This window comes from Octopus sinensis, unplaced genomic scaffold (genome assembly GCF_006345805.1).
Source record: "Octopus sinensis unplaced genomic scaffold, ASM634580v1 Contig18252, whole genome shotgun sequence".
Lineage (NCBI taxonomy): Eukaryota > Metazoa > Mollusca > Cephalopoda > Octopoda > Octopodidae > Octopus > Octopus sinensis.
In genome coordinates, this window is record NW_021835681.1 from 1 (window position 1) to 10,000 (window position 10,000).

Here is a 10,000-nt window from a genome sequence, read left to right on the forward strand (position 1 = left end):
CTGTCTATTCCACGCATTCTTTTCAATATTTCTTTACTGTGGCACCAATTTCTAGTCTTTGATGTCTGTATGTGCATGTATTCTTGAATGCGTTCGAGCCAATATTTAGGAAATTGTAAAACCGCAGCCATATAAATAAACAAAGGATAGCGTCTGACCATGTATTCGCCTGTCGCTATTTAATGCTCTGTATGATTATCCATGTAAAACAAACACATATGCAAATAAACAAGGTCGTAAACACACATATACATAGATATATATATATCTATATTATATATATATATATATATATTATATATATATATTATATATATGCATGTATGTATGTGGTAGGGTAAATAAATTTATATATACATATGTGTGTATTTGTGAGTATATGTTTGTATAATACGTATGTGTCTATGTTCATATATATATATGCATACATCATGCATGTATGTATGCTAGGTAAATATAATTATTTATATAATATATGAGTATGTGTGAGTATATGTTTGTATAATACGTATGTATCTATGTATATATGTATATATATATATATATATATATGTGTGTGGTGTCTGTATGAGCATATGTTTGTATAATACGTATGCATCTATGTATATATATATATATAATATATAATATATATATATCATATATTGTATGTATGTATGTATGTATGTATGTATGTATGTAGTATGTATGTATGTATGTATGTATGGGGGGTATATTCTACACGCGCACCATTGATACAGATACAGTTTTTCTGTCCTCATTTTTCTATCTCTCCACCTGTTTTTTCTCCTCATCCTTCGGTAGAAGAGCGTAGGCTCGAAATATCAAGACGTGTCCTCTATTTGTCTGCATAATTTGAACTATATATGTATGTGTGTGTTTATTCATACACACACACTTATATACATGCACATGCGCGCCGCATATACATACATACATATAAATTATTTATATTTATATATATATTTATATATATATATATATATATATATATATATATATATATTCATCTACAGAGTAATATATTGATGCCTTTTTTGTACTCACAATAGTAGGGCTTTCCATTCTGTTCTATTTTATTCCGATAAGCATTGTTGTCATAGCTCCAGTTAATTCATTTACAAATTTCTATGGAGCATTTATTATCTGTACACGCACACACACACGCATACATTCACACACACCCATACACAAAGAGAAAGTGGGGAGAGAGAGAGAGAGTGAGAGAGAGAGAGAGTGAGAGAGAGAGAGAGAGAGAGTGAGAGAGAGAGAGAGAAAGAAGCAGGGAGAGAGAAAGAGATAGATATTGCATACAACTTGCGCTGTAATACTTTCCTTCATTAGCTGTCACCTAGGGAATACAATGATTTTGACTCCTGCCGACGGGATCTCTCCCTCCATCAATACCGTGCATCATCGATGTTACCAGGTATGAATTATTTTACAGGTCATCTACTTCCACACTGTAACAAGCTTTGTTTTTCATTTTTCTCTGTTATCCATTCTGCCGTTGCATCAATGTATGTGTATTCGTATGAATGTATATATGTATATATATATATATGTATATATATATATATATATATATATATGAATGTATGTATGTATGTATGTATGTATGTGTGTGTGTATGTATGTATGTATGTATGTATCTAAGTATTCATGTATGTACGTGTGTATGTATGTATGTATGTATGCATGCATGTATGTATCTAAGTATGCATGTATGTACGTGTGTATGTACGTATGTATGTATGTATGTATGTATGTATGTATGTATGTATGTATGTATGTATGTATGTATGTATGTGTATATGTGTGTATGTATGTATGTATGTATGTATGTATATATGCATGCATGCTTGCATGAGTGTTAGAAAGAAATCGATGATTCACTCAGTGACTTTCGTTAGCTTTTTCGTGTTGTTTTTGCTTTTCATATATATCTTCCTTAAGGTGACGAGCTGGCAAAATGCTTAGTGGCATTTCGTTTGTCTTTATGTTCTGAGCTCAAATTCTGCCGCAGTCGACTTTGCCATTCATCCTTTTGTGGTCGATAAAATAAGTACCACTCGAACACTGGACTCGATGTAATCTACTCACCCGCTCCCCTGGAATTTCTGGCCTTATGTCAAAACTTATAATCAATACATATCTTTCTTGGAGGTCTCGTGCTTACTCTAGAAATGAATATATCTTCCTTGGACAATCTTCAAGTTTTGCCTACGAAATTCCTAAATAAGACAACTACATCAATAAAAGTTTTATTAATTATTTGTGTTTGTTATGCGCTATAACATGTTGCTATAACTCTTTTCTATAGATGCTTAATAAGACAGTGTGAAATTGTAATATTTGCATGACCAGTGAAGCAGTTAAAGTCATGAAGTTTACAATTTTAATGGTTTTTATATAACTTAGTAAAGTATATAATCGTCTGGTATGATTTTGATGGAGATTCGCCCTGAATGAATTTATCTGATCAAAGTCATGCCGTCTGTAGTTATTACCATCATTTTCTTAGATATAGTATATCTAGAGTTATATCACCCAATGTGTCATCGTTCATTTTTAAGAAACGAGAAGTTTGTGATTTTAATAAGATTCGACAATAATTCTTGCGTATCAAGAAACGACATAGAATCTCCCCTGCCACCTCTTAGAAGTTCTGTCATTGTCTTCACTTTTCTTTTTTCTTCCATTCAACGACTTCTATGCCTTTGGTTTGTTATGATGAGATTTTTAATTTCGATCATATTAGTAATACATGATTAACCCTACTTTATAATTAGATTTAATGCATGCTGTATACTATTAGCGAGGCCTTTTCCGGTGGGTGAGGTAGTATGTTCATCCTTTCTATACAGATAGTCCTTGCTTCATGTTATCATGTTGTTCACTTTTTATGTATGGTTTGCTTATGATTATTGATTGTTAAGTATGTTACTCTAATTGTAACATTTTTCTATTACTTTGTCACTTAAATTATTTGTACTTGACTAGTGTTTCTTTTTTTCTGTAATATCATTTTGTAGCTTAATGCTAACAGGTATGGACTCAAGGGATTTTTGTATTTGTATAATATACATTAAGTGATGTAAGCAACGAATTGATCGAGTCATGATAATGTCAGATTAAATGCTTTGCTGTTTTCCATCCGGATTCCTGTACTCTGAGTTCAAATCCCAACCAGATCAAATTCACCACCGTTTTTTTTTTTTGTTTATTTAGTTTTTGTTTTGGTGTCGATAAATGAAGTGCCAGCCCTGTATTACGGTAGATTCCTTTCTTCTTGTCTGGCTATCGTGGTCTTTCTTTTTCTGGAACAAATTAAGTTTTATGTGGAGGGAGATGTCCTCCAGATAAAAAACTACTCAAGAACCTTCTTATGGTACCATGGTTTCCCTGGTAATGCGTCTAAATTTGAGATCCCAAAATAAAGCAAAGCAATCTTACTGTATTTATTCATGAATATGTCGCATTATTTTTAATTTGATTTTAACTGGAAAAATTAGATACGACTTATATACAATGCAAAACTATGACTATAAAGGACAAAACCTTTTTAACCATTAAATTAAGGGTGCGATTTATACACGAGTAAACACGGTAACTAGTGCAAGTAGGAAGTATTTCTGTATATTTTTCAGTATTATCTTAATCGCTTCACTCATAAGAATATTGTCTCAGAGATATTTTTCATTCTTGATCGGCTCCTTTCAAATTTGCAAAGACTCCTGCCAATAATTGTGTAAAAACAAAACACTTACACACACACATACATACATGCAAATACATGGAGAAAGCAACGTAAGCTTTCCCCTAACTCCATGAAATAATTCAACAACGTGGCCAGCTTATTAGTCTCTTATCTACTAGGTTAGTAGGTCAGGTGGAACAGATATATTAAGTATCCGATCCCTTATTCAGCTTGGTTTAAACAACAACAACCGTAATCTGTAAAAGTAATGACTGTCTTTGGCAAAGACTTATTTCAGCATCAGTGGTAAGGTACGAAACGTCGATCTCCAGTTCGATTTACCAACCTCTTAATCTAATCGGCCAGTTGCCGCAGATATATTAAGTTTTCTATCAACGCTTCTCCTGGGGCTAAACAACATCTACAGCCTGTAAAAATAAAATCGGTCTTTGTCACCAAAGACGCATCACAGTGCTGGCCGTAGAGAACGAAACCTCAACCTCAAGGTCCCGGCCGACTTACCAGTCTTTTATCAAACAAGTCATTTGTAACCAAAGCATTAAGTATCCCATCCATTATTCCTTTGGGCCAAACAACAACAACAACCCCAACCCGTAAAAGTAAAGAGATTGCCCATGCCAAAGCCTACCGCAGTATCAGTGGTAAAATACGAAACCTCGATCTCCAGGTCCGCTTATCAGTGTTTTAATCTAATAAGCCGGTTGCAACCGACACATTAAATATCCTATTCGCTATTCACACCGTTGGGTGACCAATGTATTTTGTCTATAGTCTGATAAATGATATATACTTTATTTAATCTAATTTTCTGATCACCTACACGGATACGGTTACTTTCTAGTCCGTCTAAAGTGCTGCCATCCTGCCGTGTATTTTCTTCGTTTCGTTTGTTAGGTTGTTGGCTTGATCATTATTATTATTATTATTATCATTATTATTATTATTGTTTTATTATTATTATTATTATTATTATTATTATTATCTCGTTTTGATACTGAAGTTTTGAAGCATAATAGCTAATCTGAGAACAGTGGTAATGATTGCTACGGCTTAATGTTGGTACCTCGCCAAAAACAGACGCGGTAAACAACCATCGTAAAGTGTTGGCTCGGGGCCAGAAATTCGTGTAATTGATCTTTTATGTTAGAGATTTAATAAAACGGTGAAAGCCTGACATGACGTCAGCTCTAGCGATAGTGATTTCTGTTATTTGACTCAAGGGCACCCGGCGAGTGGTCATTACAGGGACAAAATGCAAAAAAATAAAAGGGTTTGGGTTTACATAGAATCGATGACGAAAAAACAAAAAAGAAACGGATTGAAAATAATGGTATGCAAAAAAAAAGAAATTATCGGGGTGTCTTAAAGGAAGGTAAAATGAAACGGGGACAGTAAAGGGGACGTCTTAATAGAGGGGAATTTACTTGAGGCAAATAAAGGACCTTACCTCGGGTCCTGCGTTACTTACACATTTAAGTGCAAACATCCTTTCCCATCTGTGCAGCTAGTTTCTTCAGTCATAGGTGTATGCAGAGAGTATAAATATCATCAATGTCTACAGGACAGTATTAAATATCTGTATAATGTTATTCATCCTTGCATACATAAATATGGAGGGTAAATATCATATATATATATATATGTAATCATTGCAGATATAGGGTAAAGAATTATTAATTTAATAATTAATAAATTTTACAAAGTAGTTTCGGTATGGAAAAAGAACCATTATTGGTAGAAACTTTTACAAAAAGTTTTTTATATATATATATATATAATTAAATATAATTAAGGGTTTAGCAGCAATTTGCCTAACCACATAACGAAAATTTAGAAATAGCAGCTATTTCTAATTTTTTTCTATTTCTAAATTTTCGGTATGTGGTGAAGCAACTTGTTGCTAAATCTTTAACTATATGTATATATATATATATGTATATATATATATATATATATAACTAAGAGGATACATTGTTTTATTCTTTATTTTATTATAACTCCAATAAATATACTACCATCCTCCCCCTTTGTAAGGTTTATTCCATGTTCTTTATATATAAATTCTATCAGATAACGTATTGTCAACATACAAAAATATGAACACCTAATTGTATATCTTTTACCAACTCTGATGAGATTCGAGTTTTAAATGGTTTTAATTACGGTAATTAATTTCTAAAGGTCTGGAATCAAAACAGCTACCAGAGATGATGTCTAATTTATAAATTAATAAATAATTATTAATTTTCTCTCTATTTTCATATCTTCTTAAAATTTATATAAACCACGGATTATCTGCAGCTGAATATTAATTGTAATATTCGACACTTTTTGAATAGGTAAATAGGCAGTATTTTCATTAGACATTATTATCCCTTATTTGGCTGCCTCCTCTAATGGAAATCCTCATAGATAGAAATCTACGTAGGTTGGGTCACATACACAGGATGGACTACATCAAACTCCCCAAACAAAACCTTTACTCCCAATTATGCAAGGGGAAAAGAAACCAGAGAAGATCTAGACTGAGATCCAAACATACTGCAAAAAAAGAGGATCATAAAGTGGAAAAGAAATGATCATAATAAATGGCAAACCAGTATGGAGAAAGTTTATCAAATCATGCCAAACCCATGAACAGTGACAGTCGTGACGACTGACTGAAGATAATATATAATATATATATATATATATATAATATAATATATATTATATTATATAATTATATATATAATATAATATATAACTCATACTTACGCACACATATATGTAGAAGATGTAACAAAACATAAGAGTTTCATTGCAATCTATTTGGTTAAATAATCGTATTAACGTTTCATTAACAACGAAACAGTTACATAGTGTAAACTGTATAATCGAACTGCATTGTCAAATCATCAGAGCTGTGTAACTCTCATTTGCAGCTGTGACAGTATTTCCTTCATTGAGACAGCTTAGTTGTTTGAGTGTTGCACTCACGATCTTGTGATCATGGGTTCGATCCCGGAGCGAGCGGCACGTTGTATTCATAAGCAAAATACTTCACTTCGCGTTGTTTTGGTATCATTTCGACATTTGACGAGTGACACACTTGAGCATTTGTATTGGTAATATTGATTTGATGGAGGGTGTGAGCGTACGGCACAAACATTTGATCACCATAAATAAATCATATTTTCAGATCATTCTGCAAAAGCTGAACATTCGAGTGACTGTGTGGTAAGTAGCTTGCTTACGAACCACATGGTTCCGGGTTCAATCCCACTGCGTGGCACCTTGGGCAAGTATCTTTTACTATAGCCTCTGGCTGACCAAAGCCTTGTGAGGGGATTGGGTAGACAGAAACTGAAAGAAGCTCGTCATGTATATGTTTATGTATGTGTGTGTGTGTGTGTATGTTTGTGTATCTGTATTTGCCCCCCACACACACACGCACACACATCGCTTGATAACCGATGATGGTGTGTTTACATCCCCGTAGCTTAGCGGTTCGGCAAAAGAGATCCGATAGAATAAGTACTAGGCTTACAAAGAATAAGTCCTGAGGTCGATTTACTCGACTAAAGGCGGTACTCCAGCACGGCCGCGGTCAAATGACTGAAACAAGTAAAAGAAAATATATATATATATATACATATGCATACATACTTACATACATATACATATATATACATATACATATATACATATACATATATATATGTGTATATATATATATATATATATATATAATATATATATATATATATATATATACATATATACATATACATATATATATGCATATATATATACATATACATATACATACATATATATATATATACATATATACATACATACATATATATATATATATATATATATATATAATATATATATATATATATATATATGTATGTATGTATGTATGTATGTATGTACCGTGTTATGTTGCGCAAACGTGGAACGTTATTAAATGTACTTAAAATGCTACTATTCGGTAATACGACTCGATGCCAGTACAAACTATCGTTTTGAATCCACTTATGTAGATACTCTAACAACGATTTAGAGTAATTTACACACACACACACACACACACACACACACACACACACACACACACACACATGCCTAAATTACAAATGATTGTCATTAACATAGATATGCAGAATCGTTAAAACGTCGGACCAGAATTTGACCCCGGTTTTTTACAATCTAAGCTCACCCCTATCCCGTCCACCGTCCACTCTCCGATTAAATAAAATACCAGTCAAGAACTGGATTCTTTGTAATCGACTAAATCCCTTAGTAACGTTGTCTCCTAGTAATTATGTAAAAGCAAGCAAGAGAAATAAATCAGTGATTGGCTGAGCAATAGCGATCGTGATATTTCTTTCGATTCTGTACGTTCTAGGTTCCATTCCAATCGAAATCAATATTTCCTTTCCTATCTCCAGGGTCGACAAAATGAAATAGCATAGCAGCCAAATACTGAGGGTCAGATTATTCGACTTCACCCCTCCTTTATTTTGTTGCATTGTACTTGTGAAGGCGCATAGCTCAGTGGTTAGAGCGTCGAGCTTACGATCGTGAGGTTGTGAGTTCGAATACCGGACCGGTTTGCGTGTTGCGTTCTTGAGCAAGACACTTTATTTTACGTTGCTCTAGTTCACTCAGCTGTAGAAATGAGTTGCGACGCCACAGGTGCCAAGCTGTATCGGCCCCTTTGCCTTTCCCTTGGATAACACTGGTGGCGTGGAGACGGGAGGCCGGTATGCATGGGCGACTGCTAGTCTTCCATAAACAATCTTTCCCGGACTTTACCTGGGAGGGTAAATTTCTAGGTGCAATCCCACGGTCAGTCTTGACGCAGCTCTGATGATTTGACAATGCAGTTCGTTTAGACAGTTTACGCTATGTAACTGTTCTGTTGTTAATGAAACGCTCATAAGATTATTTAACCAAATAGGTTGTAATATACTTTACTTGTATATACTAGTCGAGGTCGACTTTGCTTTTCATCCTTTCGGGGTCAATGAGACAAGTAGCAGTTAAGCACTGGGGTCGATATAATTTCAGGCTTTGTGTGTTTCTATAGTAGAAAGAATTTTTCCTTACACTAGGAAAATATCAGACGAGGAAACGAGAAAATCATTTTGCGGTCGAGCGATCTTAGTCTGCCATCTCAAGAAAAGAATGACAGATTAATATACTTCAGTGAGCTGGCAGAAACGTTAGTACAACGGGCGAAATGCTTAGTGGTATTTCGTCTGCCGCAACGTTCTGAGTTCAAATTCCGCCAAGGTCGACTTTTCTTTTTATCCTTTCGGGGTCGATTAAATAAGTACCAGTTACGTACGGGGTCGATATAATCGATTTAATCTGTTTGTCTGTCCTTGTTTGTCCCCTCTGTGTTTGGCCCCTTGTGGGCAGTAAAGAAATAGGTATTTTGTCTGCCGCTACGTTCTGAGTTCAAATTCCGCCGAGGTCGACTTTGCCTTTCATTCTTTCGGGGGTCGATTAAATAAGTACCAGTTATGCAATGGGGTCGATGTAATCGACTTAATCCGTTTGTCTGTCCTTGTTTGTCCTCTCTGTGTTTAGCCCCTTGTGGGTAGTAAAGAAATAGGTATTTTGCCTGCTGCTACATTCTGAGTTCAAATTCCGCCGAAGTCAACTTTGTCTTTCATCCTTTCGGGGTCGATAAATTAAGTACCAGTTACGCACTGGGGTCGATATAATCGATTTAAACTCTTTGTCTATCTTTGTTTTTCCTCTCTATGTTTAGCCGCTTGTGGGCAATAAAGAAATAAGAATAGTTAGTACACCGGTCAACATGCTCAGCAACATTTTATCCGGCTTTACGTTCTAAGTTCAAATCCCACCGAGATCAACTTTGCCACTCATCCTTTCGCGGTCAATAAATTAATTACCCGTAGAGCACAGAGGTCAATATAATCGAATGACCTCCCCCTACGAACTTACTGACTTTCTTCCCCGCGTTGGCAGAATCGTTAGCACGCTGCGCACAATGCCCAGCAGCATTTCATCCCTCTTAAAGTTCTGAGTTCAAATTCTGTCGAGGTTGACTTCGCTTTTTTATTCTTTATGCGGGGCTGGGGGCGATAAAATAAGTACCGATTGAGGACTGGAGATAATACGATCGCCTTACCCTCTCCTCCGAATATGTTGGCCTTATGTCAGATTTTCTAACCAATCTGTTTTGAATGTGTATATGGGCGTGTCAGTGAATGAATGTGTTTGGAAACTACATACATATATACATACATACGT